The sequence below is a fragment of the Macrobrachium nipponense genome, chromosome 3 (genome assembly GCF_015104395.2).
Source record: "Macrobrachium nipponense isolate FS-2020 chromosome 3, ASM1510439v2, whole genome shotgun sequence".
Classification (NCBI taxonomy): Eukaryota; Metazoa; Arthropoda; class Malacostraca; order Decapoda; family Palaemonidae; genus Macrobrachium; species Macrobrachium nipponense.
Genome location: NC_087202.1, coordinates 25,305,642 through 25,321,348, shown reverse-complemented (window position 1 = coordinate 25,321,348; position 15,707 = coordinate 25,305,642). Strand labels below are relative to the sequence as shown.

General features: G+C 46.8%; 1 protein-coding gene across 1 annotated transcript in view; it reads right to left on the bottom strand.

The window, feature by feature from the left end:
* Nucleotides 1-15,707, bottom strand: part of LOC135221661 (semaphorin-2A-like) — a 684,158-nt gene that overhangs the window by 655 nt on the left and 667,796 nt on the right. The gene's annotated exons all lie outside the window — the stretch shown is intronic.

Here is a 15,707-nt window from a genome sequence, read left to right as displayed (position 1 = left end):
GCTTCTTATTAGGTATTTAATTATTATTTGCTGTTCTTGACTGTATATTGATTTCACCAAAATTAAAGAAAACATTGGTTAAAATGTATGTAGGCTATGTCTAGGAGTTTGTAACAAGAAAATATTCCTGTAAAATAAAATTTCTTTTTTGTAACTTTATGATTAATAATCCTTACAAAAACCTTCTCCAAAGTGTTCACACTGAGTATGTAATGTAATTACAAAACTCCAGTTCCATGGGAAAAGTATTTTCATCAAAATTCTATAAGGAAGAAATCTGGACTGTCCCTTGATCATTGCTAGATGGGATTGGGAAAAATCTTCAGCCAAAGACTTTGAACTGATAGTGATAAGCAGACAATAGTATACCTTAAAAATTTACCAAAAAATTTACCAATGCTATCAGGAGACATGAGTGGCATTAGACAAAATGCAATTAAGTAATGGCACTGTTACCCTGCATAGAGGTAATAAAGTTCCTTCTTGACATATGGCAATGCAAAACACCAATGAAAATTCAATAAGAGTGAGTAATAACATCTTGAATAAATTTGAAAAATTAGGAAAGAAAGCACCTCTGGAAATGTTAACATTCAGGGAGTAGTGTGCTTATATGCACAGCACAGGGATTGGACACACTCCAAAATGACACCATCATTTGAGGTTTATAAAAGTGAATAACGTTCCTTGAAAAGTACCAATTCACATAAGAAACAAATTCCTGTTACTGTAAAACATATTTATGACTTGATGGCTGGGATGTTCATAAAAAAAAATAGTAAATTAGTATTCTGGGACTTGAAAATAGTTGTGTTTGCCAACCAGTTGGAGACTTGAAAACAGAGTTGTGTGCCAACCAGTTGAAAGTCCAAGAAATCATAGGAAAATTAAGAGTATGAAAAGAACTTTGGGCAGATGCAAATTTGGGCATAAGCAGCACAACAGACAGAGAGAAGTCAACACTTAGTCAAACCACACACTAAAGCAACTAAATGTGATTGATTTATTACTTAATTTAACAGACACTAATAATTATGGATACTTAGGAATATGCATTGAAACAAGTTATTCCACCTTCACAAAACATCTTTTATAATTTGACCCACATACGTAGTATTTCCATTGAGAGGGTTGAAATATAAAATCCACTACCCAAGATGGAGGATCACTCATTTGGCAAGCTTTAGATGTTGGATAATGCCTTGATCCCCTAGCAAATGCTGAAGGAATCTTTAAATGTTCCTGAGATGAGCAGTTTAGTTTATCTGTACTACTACCTTCACAAACTTATATCCCAGCACCAACATTTATGGAAAATTTGGAGAGTATTCCTCAGTTACTTGATGGTTAAATCTAAACTTGAAAATGAATTACATATTATAATGATATTTTTATAACAAAATAATGTTTCACATATACTTACCAAAAAAATTACATACCTAAAAGCTTCCTACCATGGGAGTCGAAAATCATAATTTTTGGAAGTAAATTGTATTTTTCCTAACTACAAACCTGAGGCCCTTTACATAAGGAATTACTATTCAGTGCCAGCTGGCCCAGTCGTAAGATTTACTAACAAGGTAGTTCAGCAGTAACTGCTTGTCCAATGGTCGGGAGTCCCACCTGACTGGAGGTAAACATACCACTTTGCTTTAGGCCCAGGAACAGAGTGAGGGGTGGCATGAGGTGGGACTATATGTAAAGGACCTCAGGTTTGTATGGTTAGGAAAAATACAATTTACTTCCAAAAATTGTGATTTGTTTCGACACGTTATACAAACCATCGGTCCTTTACATAAGGAAGACTCATTGGTGGGAGGAAATAGAGACTTGTGAACAGACTGGTGTTCGCCCAACTTGGGTTCCCTCCCTGGTCGTAAGAGCAAAGGGGAGGAACCTAGCCTCTGTCCAACTGTTCGGAGAACTGCAGTATCAGTGGCCAGACCTCTGGACCAATTCATATGAGGGAGGCAAGTATACCTCTTATGAATAGCAAGCAAGAACTTGTCCTAAGTAAGAAGCCAAATATAAAGTATTGGGTTTGTTTCTTACTGCTGTCTGCTTCCCCCCTTGCTAGGGAAGGGATGGATAAACGCTTCTGTCCCTAATGAAAGGGATAGAATGGAGCTCAGTTACGTAGCTTACCTGCACCATCGTCCTGTCCAGCATTGTGACGACCGCTACCCTCTGCCTGCAGGGAGAGGGAAGAAAAAAGAAGGAAGAAGAGCCAGTCACACATTCATTCTCCACTCATGTGATATCAAAAGGGCAAGATGCAACTTTGTCCTGTTAAGGAGCTGGGTAAGCTACACAACTTGTTGAGCAGGCCACCATAGGTCCCAATGGAAAAAGTGTCCAAAGACCTATGGGCAATATCCCGAAGGTAGAAGGAGGTGATGTGGGGTCTGGTTGGACCACACCCATGCCTTTAGCACCTGTGCAACAGATAAGTACTTGCGGAATGCAAGGGTTGGACAAATGCCTCTAACTTCGTGGGCTCTCAGACGAAAGGTACTGGTGTCGGCACTCCTCTCTGAGTCGTATGCTTTCCTGATCCCCGCAAGAAGTCAGAAAGAAACAGTGTTCTTGGGCACTTTTTTCCTGGTCAACCCGGTGCTAACGAAGAGGCGTTGACACTCAGGCCTGAGGTGTCAAGTTTTTTTCAGATAGCGCTGTAGCACCCTCACAGGACAAAGCAGCATCTCTTTCGTATCATTACCGGTGAAGTCCTCTAGGGAGGGGATCGTGAAGGACTCGAACCTGGCGTCAGGGACCGAAGGGTTCCGAGTCTTCACTACGAAATAAGGGATGAAATAGAGTGTAACTGATACCCATCCCCTCGAGTGTTTAACATTGAAGGAAAGACCATGAAGTTCTACTCTCTTTGCCGATGCCAGGGCCAGCAGAAAGATGGTCTTGAGGGTCAGATCCCTGTCTGATGACTCCCGGAGAGGCTCGTAGGGTCTACGAGTCAAAACTCCTTAGGACAAGAATCAGATCCCACCCCGGAGACCTGAGTTCCCTGGGTGGGCAAGACCTCTTGAAGCTCCTCGTTAGGAGAGACATTTCCATGGAGGAAGAAATATCAATTCCTCGCAGCTTAAGCACTAGGGCCAGGGTGGCTCTGTATCCTTTGACTGCAGAGACAGAGAGGAGCTTCTCTCGGCGAAGAAAGATGAGGAAATCCGCTACCTGCTGAAGAGTGGCTCTGAGCGGAGAGAGACCCCGTCTACAACACCAACCACAGAAGACTGACCACTTTCCCTGGTATACTGCTGCAGAGGACTGTCTGAGGTATCCAGCCATCTCTGTTGCTGCTCGGCGAGAAAAGCCTCTCGCTCGCAAGACATGGTGGATAACCGCCAGCCGTGAAGACAAAGAATGTACTGCCTGGTGGTACCGTTCTACATGCGGTTGACACAGCAGGTTGTACCATGGGGGAATCTCTCGCTGTGCCTCCAAGAGAAGAGCCAGCAGGTCCGGATACCAAATGGCCTGAGGTTATTTGGGTACCACCAGAATCATCTAAAGATAGCTGGTGACCAGCACCCTGCTGATCACCTTGTGAATCAGGCAGAACGGGGGAAAGGCGTAGACTACAGGGTTGTCCCACGGATGTTGGAACGCGTCCTCTGCAGCTGCCCATGAGTCCAGCACAACTGAGAAGAAAACCAGAAGTTTTCCATTGTGCTGGGTGGTGAACAGATCCACTACTGGACACCCCCACAGATCGAAGAGCCTTTCCACCATGTCTGGGTGAAGAGACCAATTCAGTCCAAATCACCTGATTCTGGCGGCTGAGCTTGTCTGCCACTACATTCCTCTTGCCTGGGATGTATCTGGCTGACAGCTCTACCGAGTGAGCTACAGCCCACTCATGCACCTGCATCGTCAACTGGTGCAACGGGAAGGACACTAGGGCCCCGTTTGTTGACATATGTCACTACCGTGGTGTTGTCGCCGAGTGTCCCATCAGTCGTTCCCGGAACTCTTGGAGCGCGAGAAACACTGCCTTGAGTTCCAGAAAGTTGATGTAAAGGTGCATGTCGTGATGGTTCCACACTCCTGCAACCAGCAACTCTTCCAGATGTGCGCCCCAACTCTCGGTCGATGTGTCTGAGAACAGAAGCATCTCCGGAGGGGGAGTGCGCAGGAGCACTCCTATTAAGAGGTTCCTGTCGTCAAGTCACCAGGCAAGGTCCTCCCTTACTTCCTCCGTGAGAGGAACCAAGAAGGACTGTGGATCCCGTGCCTGTGATTACCACTCCCTTAGTCTCCATTGAAGAGACCGCAGGTGAAGACGCCCGTGAGGGACTAACTTCTCTAGTGACGACAGGTGACCGATCACGACTTGTCATTGCTGAGCTGACTGTTCCTGTCATGACAGGAACCGTCGGGCTGCCTCCCTGAACCTGCTGATCCGCGAGCGTGCGGGGAAGACTAGTGCTGCTACCGTATCGATCAGCATGCCCAGGTACTTTATCCTCTGCTTGGGTTCGAGATCTGACTTCTTGAAATTTACCATGATCCCCAGATCACGGCAGAAGTTGAGGAGTCGATCTCTGTCCTGTAGCAACTGCGAGCTCCTGCCAGGACCAGCCAATTGTCAAGATACCTCATCAAACGTATCCCGACCGAATGGGCCCAAGCCGACACGAGTGAACACTCACGTGAACACCTGTGGGGCAGTTGAGAGGCCGAAACAAAGTGCCCTGAATTGGTAGACCGTCCCGTCGAAGATAAAGCAGAGGTACTTCCTGGGGCACTGGTGGATGGGTATTTGAAATACGCATCCTTCATGTCCACCGAAAGCAGGAAATCTTTATCCCTGATGGAGACTAGCACTGAGCGTGCCGTTTCCATTGTGAACCGAGTCTGGCGAACGAAACTGTTCAAGGGAGAGAGATCTATCACTAGTCTCCAGCTCCCCGTACACTTCTCCACCAGGAAAAGTCAGCTGTAGAAACCCAGTGACTGATTTCGCATGATCTCCACAGCTCCTTGCTCAGCATGGTCTTCACTTCTTGTGTCAGCGCTACGTCCCCGTCAGAAGGTGGACTGGGTGTGAGGTGAAGGGTGACCTCGACTCGAAGGGCAGTAGGTATCCCTCCTGAAGGACATCCACTACCCAAGTCTCGGCTCCATAGCACTGCCAAGTTGCCCAATGGCTCGCCAGGCAACCAACCCATCCCTCCGGCAGCAGTTGAGGGGAACGCCGTCCCTTGCGTTTCCCTTTCTTCCCCTTCTGCTTGGCCCCTTTCCCGCGAGAGAAGGTGGGTTGAGAGGAGGGCTGACGCTCACTTCTCGAAGTGAAAGAGGAAGGCTGGGTCTTTCCTCACGCTACCCTCAACGGTGCTGACTTCTTGGGAGTGGAGGAAGCGCTAGCTAAGCTCCAAGGCTTAGCCGTAGTTGAACGAGACTGCCCAGAAGTATTCGTAACTGCCTGGTGTACTTAGCGGTCACTGTCCTCAGCTCTCAGCTTTTCCACCACAGCGTCCACCATCTCTCTGGGGAGGAGGAACCCAGCAACGGTCTGTTGCGCAGACCCAACATTACCTCGTGACTGGCCGCCCTGGTTACGCGAGTCAGGACTGTGTCCTGTCTCCTCAAAACCAGGTTGGCCCAAAGGCTGGCCGTCTGGTGGGCGAGGTAGGAGATGGCCCTACCTCCAGACTGGCAGAGTCTCCCGAACGCCGAGTCCTCCACAGGAACAATAGCTCCTGAAGAGGCTGCGACTCTGGATACCGTAAGGGACCACAGATCCAGCCAGGAGACTGCCTGGAAAGCTGCCATGGCAGTGGGTTCCAAGGCCGATGCCTCCTGCTGCGAGAACCAGAGGTTCTCAGACAGCAGGTGATGAAGAGACACTCCCGGAGTTAGACGAGCTAGCTCCGGATCAACCTGCTTGGTCGGCAACGGGTCTGCTGAAGGCACGTAGAAGCGCCGCTGACGAGGCAGAGGAGGGGGAAGAAAAGGGAAAGCAGCTTGTCCAAACTGCTGGCCCTGAGTGAGGCCTCTGGTCCGGAGACAAGGGCGTTCACTGGTCTAACACACCGTCGGCCAAGGAAGACCAGGGTAGTAATAATAATAATTAATATCCTTTATTTCAGCTCAGGGCCATATACATGGAATATACAAAATACAGACAGTAACATACACAATCTAGATACACGAGACAACATGATAAAAAAAATGAATAATTGGCACTTATCCACTAAGTAGCTGAGGTAGCATAAAAGATAGTAATCATAATACTGGTAATAACAGTAGTAATATTGGTGAGAACAAAATGCATTGAGAGTTATAACAGTTAGTGCACAGATTATATAACTTAAATTTCATCTAGAGACCTTGGGTGGTTACATAAAGCAGTCAGGTCCAGAGAGCTAAATATGAAAATTGAATGTAAAAAAAAGACTAAATAGTATTCACAGTAATAATGAAAAAGTAAAATATCAGCAATATAATAATAATGACAGCATCTGCAGATGACATCTTGCCAATACAGAGATTAAGTCCTTTAGGGGACAAAGGCCTCATTTTCGCACAATTTAGATCTTCTTGCTTCACTCCTTAGGATGCTTTGTATGAGCGAGTTGCTGCTGTTTCTCACTCGGGTTACCAGACTGGACATTGTTCGCCTTACAGTGATTTTCAAATTGTCCAGGTGGTTTTCTATGAACTCTGTGGTGGAGTGGTAGCGGGGAGTGTTCGTGAGGCGTCTCAAAATGTCATTGTGCACAACAGTGATATGTCTCATGGTCTCTCGGGTATAGTTCGTCCAGAGGGTGCACCCATAGATACTGTAGCACTAGCAGTACGAGCGGAAGAGCAGCAGTTTCACGTCTCGGTGACAGAAGGCAAACCTCCTTGCAATCATGTTGCCAGTTGCACATAGCTTACGACGCCTCTGTTCAATGTCTGAAGTATCTTTTAGGTTGTCAGTGATAATGTGACCCAAATACGGAAATTCGTGCACAAATTCCAGCCGATGGTTTCCGAGGAAAATTTGTGGTTCTGCAATATGCTTAAGCGATCTCGGGAGCAGCAACATGCACTGGGTCTTGGTTTCGTTGTAAATTATATCAAATTCCTCTGCATATTGGCGGCAAGTGTCGATGAGTCGTTGTAGACCTTGCACTGATGGGGAAATCGGAACCATATCATCGGCATAACAGAGGTTGTTTATAGTAGTTTCATTGACAGTACATCCGATTGGGAGCGAGTTCAATTTGACATTCAAGGCATCTGTGTATGTATTGAACAAGTATGGAGAGAGAATGGCCCCTTGCTGAAGCCCATTCAGGGAGCCGAAGGTGTGCGATAATACGTTACCCCATTTGACACAAAATTGCTGTGTGGAGAACCAGCAATGTAAAATGCCAATTAGATATAGGGGTGTGCCTCTTTCATGCAGCTTTAGGAAGAGCTTCAGGTGTTTACTCTGTCAAATGCTTTTCTCACATCCACAAAACAAAGGAAAACAGGAGAGGCTGGTGATAGGTAGTAGTTCAGCAATTCTTTCAGTATGTAGATGCAGGTGTTGGTTGAGTGGTTTGCTTTAAAACCCAAACAGGTTGTCAGTGGTGTGTAGAAAGGGGAGAAGTCTCACTAGAAGAAAACCGACTCAAGTATCTTCGATGCGATCGTTGTGATTGCAATCGGCCGGTAGTTGCCAGAATTATGCAAACATTGAATAGGTCAGCTAGCAAAATGTAAATTATCGGATGGCAGAATTAGAAAGCCTCTGCGGGAAGACCATCACAGCCGGGCGATTTACTATTAGATAGGCTGTTTGTGGCATTGCTGATGTTACCTGGCATAATACGGTCTGCATAATGAAATTGAATATTGTCAGTAAGGAGGTTATCTACATCCCTTCGGGAATCCTGATCATTTATGCAATTCAGGATATTGTTGAAGTGATCACCCCACATATTTGCAATAGCCACTTCTCCGACTGCTTCCCCTACTCTCTGTGATAGCTTTTTTAGTTTTGGGATTTAAAGACTGGATATCTTTCCAAAGACGAGGATAATCACCAGATTAGATTAGATTATAAAATTTTTGGCACATAGCCAAGCGCCGGAGCCGGGGGATAATCACCAGATTCTAAGTTTCTAGACATTGCATCAGCTCTTAGTTGTTTTTCATTTAATCTGCAGTGCTTAAGAGCAAGTTTGAACTGAGCTCTCGCCTGTCTCATTAATACAGTGTGTCCTTCCCTCGGGCTACCATTTTGCCTCCACAGTAAAAAAAAATTTCTTGTGAGTATGTATACAAATCTTTAACCAGGATATTACGAGAATTACCTTTGACAAAATCTATAGGCAGCCCTGCCCGAAGCAAGCATAGCAGAGATTATGTTCGAATAGAATTCATTCAGATCCCTCCTGTGGTCGTCATTTCCTACAATTTGGTGTTGGTACAAAGTAGGGCGTCTGCCGGTTTTTTAAACTACTGACCGCAACCTGGTTTCTGTGGTCGCCCTAAAGAACCTGTTTTTCTGTTGGTTTTTAAAATCCCAGTTTACCGCTGGTGAGCGGTCAGTTAGGGGTTCACAGTAGGGAGGGATGGGGTACTGAATGACACCTGTAATGGGATGTGATCGTAGCCCATTGCAAGATTGTAGTAAATATTGCAGTTCATAATAGAATCATGTTGTGGAGATGTGATGTAGTGGTCCAGCCAGGAAGTTGTAATTGCGTCCACTCTATTATGTATATATGAATAGGAGGGAGGGAGGGAGGAGCATTACATCGCTAATTTGAAGAGCATGGTTTTGACAGAAGCGAGTAAGTTCATTATAAAATTGTTTTGTGGGGTGAGAATTAAGGTTCCTGATTATACAAATTCAGCAGGAGAATCATGAATAATACTGTGTAACTCCCCTAGGATCATGCAGTAATGATCAAAATTATTATTTTCCCATGGCATATAAACATTAATTATTAGGATTTTAGAGTTCCTTAATGTCACTTGAAGCCCCAGCAATCTGTCACTCCTGTAGGTCATCACCTTTATCATATTGTCTAATGATTTGTGCCACAGGAAAGAAAGGCCCCCCTTTCGGGCGACCAGCTATGATTTGATCTGTAACTTGCATCGATGAAGTCGAGAAGATTCTGAAGTCTTCATGTATTGAATCGCAGATGGCAAGGTCATGTGGCCAGAGGAGCGTTTCTTGCAATGTAATGATGCCTTTGAAGTTTTTGCAGAACATGTTTAGAAGAGGAATATTCCACTTGAGGCCAAAAATATTCCAAGAGATTATGTTTGATGTACCCATGGCTACTCACAAAGATGGGAGATGAATGCGCTGATCATTTGGGTGGATGGGGGGTTAGCCAGGGGGAGTCACTTGCTGTGGGCGGTTGGCTGGCACTTGCGGTGGAAATGACCCTGGTTGGGTGTCAGTAAGTTCCCCCGGGGTGGTTGGTCCCAGATTAGGTTATATCTTGAAACTAATATATTAGGACCGCAAGTCTCGCTTTTTAAGAACGTCAAGGTGTTGAAATAGGAGCAGGTAATCCTGTAAGCAACTTAATGTTTACTTTTGCATGGGAGTTCATGAGAGATGAGTGGGTCAGAGCCAGTGAGAAACTTGACTCTCTCCACTATGGCGTCTAGCGTCACCAATGAGCGCTGATTGTGAATTACTACATGACATCTCTTCTCAGGTATCGGGCGCGGTGAAACACGAATGTTAGGCTCCGGTCCAGCAGCCAAATGAGATGTTCTTCTCTTCTTTCTGCTTGTTTGTGTCTGCCAACCGCCAGACCCCTCATGATCACAATCATCTGTATCCACGATTGGGGGTTGTGGGTTAGAGATAGGCTGGGAAGAATCATGAGGGCTGGTAATCATCACCAGAGATCTATCTTCTGCCGGAGGCACTGTGGAGGGAGAAGACGTTGGGAGACCAACAGTCCCCTCAGAACGGTTCTTAGGTGATGGGTGCACTCCCATGTTGCCGGAGGCGAGGAAAAACTGGAGCCGCATTCAAAGGAGTCTGGTGGCTATCTGTGCGATTGTCTATCGAATCCTGCACTCTTGATTGCATCCAGATCTGTGCGAGATTATTTGTATCCACAGTTTTAAGACTGTCTAGGGATTCCTGTAGTCCTTTGATCACGTCCCAGATTCTTGAGAATTTATCATTTGTCTCCTCGATTTTTTCAGAGTTTTATCCAATTGTTTCCGAGAGTGATTTTGCTGTTTGGAAGGCATTTTCTGCCGTGTGGTACACCACAGGTAGGCTTAGGTCAGCAGGCCCCTTTGGAGACAGATTGTAAGGGTCATCAGCGTAGATCCTCACCGAGCAGGTCCTTAGCCATTTAGTGATATATGTATGATATTTCTTGTGAGGGGACAGGTTTTTCGCGGATCGCTCCTTGAAAATGCTCTCTGGTATCAGATCTTTGCATTTCGTATATGCAACGTTAATTTCCTCATCGGAGAAGACATCACTGACTGATAGTATAGCGGACTCTACATCGGAATGGTTCGATTGGTATTGTATAAAGTAAAGACAATTGTTTGAGAGTACGGAACTTGTGTGTGGGGCACTGGTAGGTGCCAGGGTCACTTGCGCAACGGTTGGAGGCTGGTTGGATGAGATTTTTGTGGTAAAGGAAAGGCCAAGCACTAACACATACGCTGCATTCTTTTACCCATTTCCCAGGACCAATAACCCTCAAGTAGCTGTGATTTGAAAGATTTCTAAGGCACTGATTGGAGCAGAAAGAATATTAGTGTATCTGCAAATGCACAACTTTCTCTGGCTTCCCCGCCAGATATTACATGGAGACACATTAACACATTGCTTACTATAAGAGGTATAAACATCAAGGGCGAAAAACCCTTCTTTTCTGTAGAGAAACGCGAGAGAGACCTCCAACACGCCCGCCCCCACACACTAAAGTTCACTGACCTAGTCCCACCATCCCTCTGGGTTCCTTCTTAGGACCCCAGAATGACTCCAACCTCAATGGACGGTCAGAGGGAGCAACCACCGATTCTTCCCCGAGGTCGTTGTGCTGACAAATCAGTGCAATGACCTCTGCAAAGGACCTCTGTATCTCAGGGGTGATCGCGTCCTGAGGCGATGGGACCGTCAGATCCATCCAGGCCAATCACTTCCAGAGACACTCTTCCTTCAGGAGGAAGAACCTCGCCAAACCCCTCGTGGTCTCCTCCAACCACTTGAGTGTACGATCTTTTTGGTCCTAAGACCAAACCAGGCTCATAGGCTCTTGTTGCTGGACTGTGAGGAGCGCACTCCTCGCGGTCACTCCTGTTTGCCTCCCTCCTGCCAGTGTAGCCCAAGGAGGTTCAAAGTAGGTTGAAAGGGACAGGTGAGGAAGACCGGACGCTCATACCCTGCCTACCAGCAGAGCCAGTAGGCTGGGAGAGAGGACTGCAGGTGATCGCCAACCCATGATGGCGATCGAGATGCAAGTCTGGACCAGTGGTCTCCCTGCGGAGAAACGCTGGACCGAAGACGGTAGCATTGGTTTCGTGCGTCAGGGGAGCTGCTACCAGTCGTGTGAGCCGTCCGGTCCCGGTGGGAGCAACAGTTGGGTGACTGGTAGCAATCCACTAATGCAATGAGAGCAAGCACCATCCTCACAACACGCCACGGTCCCAGAAGCAGCCGAGGCTGTTCCTGGTGACCGGGGGGACCTTTTCCCAGCCTCAACACGTGAACGGTCTGGTGGGACTGTCACGTCAACCCTGGGAACCGGACAATCGCTGCGTGAGCGATCGCCGGTCTGGCGAGAGTCACCTGAGCGACTCTTGCCATCCTTCCGCTCCGTGCCTGGGTCCTGACGGTGAGCGTACTCAGCCGTCTGGGTCCTGGCTGCACGATCACTGGTAGGTGACCATACTCAGTGACGCTCGCGATGAGCGGCCGAGACAGTTCCCGGTCCGGAGGTGGAACCTCTGGAGCCAGGAGTGGAGGTACCAGCGGTGGCTGGTACCTCCAAGGTCCCTGTCTTCTTCTTCCCTGAGGAATGAGAGACTGGCCCCGTTCCAGGAGGAATAGGAGGGCCAGCAGAAGACCCACCTGTCCCACCGGAGAGAGACAGACCCTTTGAAGTCTCTGTGCGAGACTTCTTAATGGAGGGTGAGGACACCTTCTTCCTAGCCTGGGGTACTTGGAAGTCAAAGGGGGAAGAGGTGGCAGAAAACGACGATGAAGATGAAGACGAAGAAGATGACGACACCTTTCCTCTTCTCCTTGGACTACTTCTTTGCCAACTTCCTCAGGACAGCAGACAGGTCTCCCATCCAGGCTGGAGCTGGGGCGGTTGCAGTGGCAAAGGGGCCCAACTCCACCTGGCCAGAAGGAACTACAGGAGCAGCAGCACTTCCATGGGCAGGAACAGGGCAGCAGGTACGGCGAGCTCTTCGGGTACTACCACAGCCGTGGGGGTGACCGTGGTCACGTGTTGAGTATACACCAGGTGAGGCGGAGCTGCATAACCCAGGGTTGACACAGTCGTAGTCGTCCTCGTCTCCACCCCGTGAGTGACCGGGGCTGCAGCAAGATGATGGGTGAGCCCCTGAATACTCGGAGTGCCCAAAGACTCAACAAGCGCCACACCTGCTGAAGATCCCCACCCGCAGAGGCAGACAAACCTGAGGAAGCAACAGTAGGGTTAGTTGGGGTGGTGTTGGTTCCTGTTCGCTCAGCAGAGGAAGGATCCCACCCTGAGCAGACAGAAACCCTAAGTACAACTCCAGGTCGGGGTGTCGCCCTCCCTCCTCTGCGCTCAACAGATCGAGTGAAGAGGTGGAGGGAGACACGTCCCCCGAAGGGGAGAGCGCCATACGCGGGAGCTGACGAAGAGGGAGAAAAGATGACAACGTATATCAGTCACCAAAGGTGTCAAGGGAGAGCTTTCCGACGACACCTTGGCAGCCCTACGCGGTCTTCCTCTTTTCATACAGCTCCCACTGCTCCTCCGACCAAGAGACACAACAATCACACGTTAAGTCCTGAGAGCATTCACGCCCTAGGCTCCTTGTACAGAGGATGAGGGTCCACAACATCACTGGACCTCAAAGCCCCACACTTTTGGCCTCCCACTCCAGGGCACACTCTCCAGTTGGATGGGGGGCACGAGGGCTTCTCTGATTCGTGGGACTACATGTTCAATCCAGCGATGCAATACCACAAAAACAAATAAATAATAAATAAGAAAACAGGTTGAAAGGCAGGTAAGCTTGAAAATCTCATGAAAGAGGCGAGCAGAGAAGTGAGCACATGTCTTCACCCGACGGCTTTGAAAGCTAAGTGGTATGTTTACCTCCAGTCGGGCGGGGCTCCCGACCATTGGAACAAGTAGTTACTGCTGAACTACCTTATTAGTAAATCTTATGACCGGTCCAGCTGGCGCTGAATAGTAATTCCGAATGTAAAGGACCAATGGTTTGTTTAACGTGTCAGAACAAATTAAAATTTTGGCAACAGTGCTGCTATGGTTATTGTAGGTGAATGGGCCCCAGCCACTTTTGGGAACACCTGGTACTGCTGAGCAGACAACATGAAGCCACAATGTCCATCTGTGGGAAGGATGGGGGGACTCTGATTTGGGGGGACTGATTATGTAATCGTTTGGAAAGTATATGCAAAACTTTATTTTATCAAAAAAATATAATTTTCACATAAGCGACTTACCTAACAAATGCATAGCTGATTCCACATTAATAGGAAAGTGGGAATATGGACATTTATTCTCCAAACCATTATGTGTGCTAATGACTTTGAAAAATAGGATTGTTTGCATTAATATAAATGCTTGCTGTACCTTACCTGGTGAGAGCGCAGCTGCAAGGGAGTTATGTATACTGCACATTACATTTTCTGGTTTGGAAGTGACTTTAAGGAAAAATTCTTCAGTACTTCCAGTAGCTACCCAGTATCATCTGCAATGACCAAAAAATGAAAAAAAAAAAAAAACTATCGGTAAAATCATTAGGAATTACGTGCTGTGAGATTAAAACAAAATTGTCATACTATATTCACAATATAATGCTCTTAAGATTACTTTTTGGTACTCTTGTCAAATACCTTCACAAGATCCATTAGCTGATGTATGTTGAGAAGACAATTGACGAAGTACCTAGGCAAGCAGTTGGATGATTAAAAAGAAAAAAAAAAAAAAACTGATGGAACAAGTGACAATACACTATCTTGAGGGTAGATGTGGACAAGTATTTCATGAATAACTTGAGACCAATACCGAAATCCATCCATGATCAAAAACTGAATAAGTTACCGTTTAATATGATAATAGAAGAGGAAGAGGTCTAGGAAACAATTCAAGAGGAAACGAAAATCTACATATTACTGTGGAGAATTTTTATTCGACGATTATTTAGCAGACTAAGATTTTCTGGTTCTTAGCCTGGATGTTGTAGGCTTGGGATGTGTAGTTCTGAAGACATGACTACAAACCTCAGATTCAGGTATTGGATCACATGAAAATAGCTGGATTTTTACAATTTTATTACAAAATCACAATTTTTGAAAGTAAATTGTATTTTTCCTAACTATACAAACCTAGGTCCTTTACAATAGGAATTACTTAAGGTGAAGCCTGGACACGGCCTCTGACCTTTTAACAAGGCAGTGTGGTAGTTAACTACCGTCCTGGGGCTGAGCATTCAATTTGCTTTCAGCCTAGGTAACAGATGGAGAGATGGCATGAGGTGGGCAGTATGTGTAGAGGACCTAGGTTTGTATAGTTAGGAAAAATACAATTTACTTTCAAAAATTGTGATTTGTTCCTACACGGTATACAAACCGTCGGTTCTTTACAATAGGACTCACTGATTGGTGGTAGGAATCTGAGTGGAGCTTCTGAACCGACTGGAGTTCAGCCTACCTAGGCTCCTCTCCCAGTCTTTAGAGCGAGGAAGGACCCGCCACTGACTTCTGATCGGGGGTGTTAGGGAACAGAGACAGTCTTCTGGGCTTTTCCTTAAGGCGCGAAGCGTAATTCGTGCTTAGGGGAAAGCGAAGAACCATATGTCGGAGACAATAAGGCAAATATAAGATGAGTAATGTCTTATGTCTGGGACCCCCCATTTCCCGCCTTACCAGGGAAATGGGGAGGAATGTGCTTCTATTGCTAATAAAGGAATAGAAGGATACTCCAAGGAGTGTCTTACCTGCATCCGTGCTCGGTCCAGCATGTAATGGTCCGCGTACTCTCTGCCCGAAGGGAAAGAGTAGTATGAAAGGAACGAAGCAGAGCCAGTCACTCTGCAGTTGTATCCGATCATGCCGTACAACGAGACTAGATGCTAACCTGTCCTGTTAGAAGAGCTGGGTAAGCTACACAACATGTTGAGCAGCCACCACTGGTCCCAAGGAGAAGGTGTCCAAGGACTTGTGGGCAACATCCTGAAGGTATGAGAGGTGAAGGTAGTCTGGCGTGCCCAGACCCTGCCTTCAACCTGTTGAACCGACAGGTTCTTTCAGAATGCAAGGGAAGGGGCAATACACCTGACCTCGTGAGCTCTCGGGTGAAGGGCACCAGTGTCGTCCCCTGCAGCACAGTAAAACCTTCTTGATCGTCTCACGAAGCCAGAAAGAGAGAGTGCTCTTGGACAACTCTTTCTTGGGGCCTCCAGTGCTAACAAAAAGCCGACACTCAGGCCAAAGATGTCGAGTCCTCCTCAGGTAGCGCCAT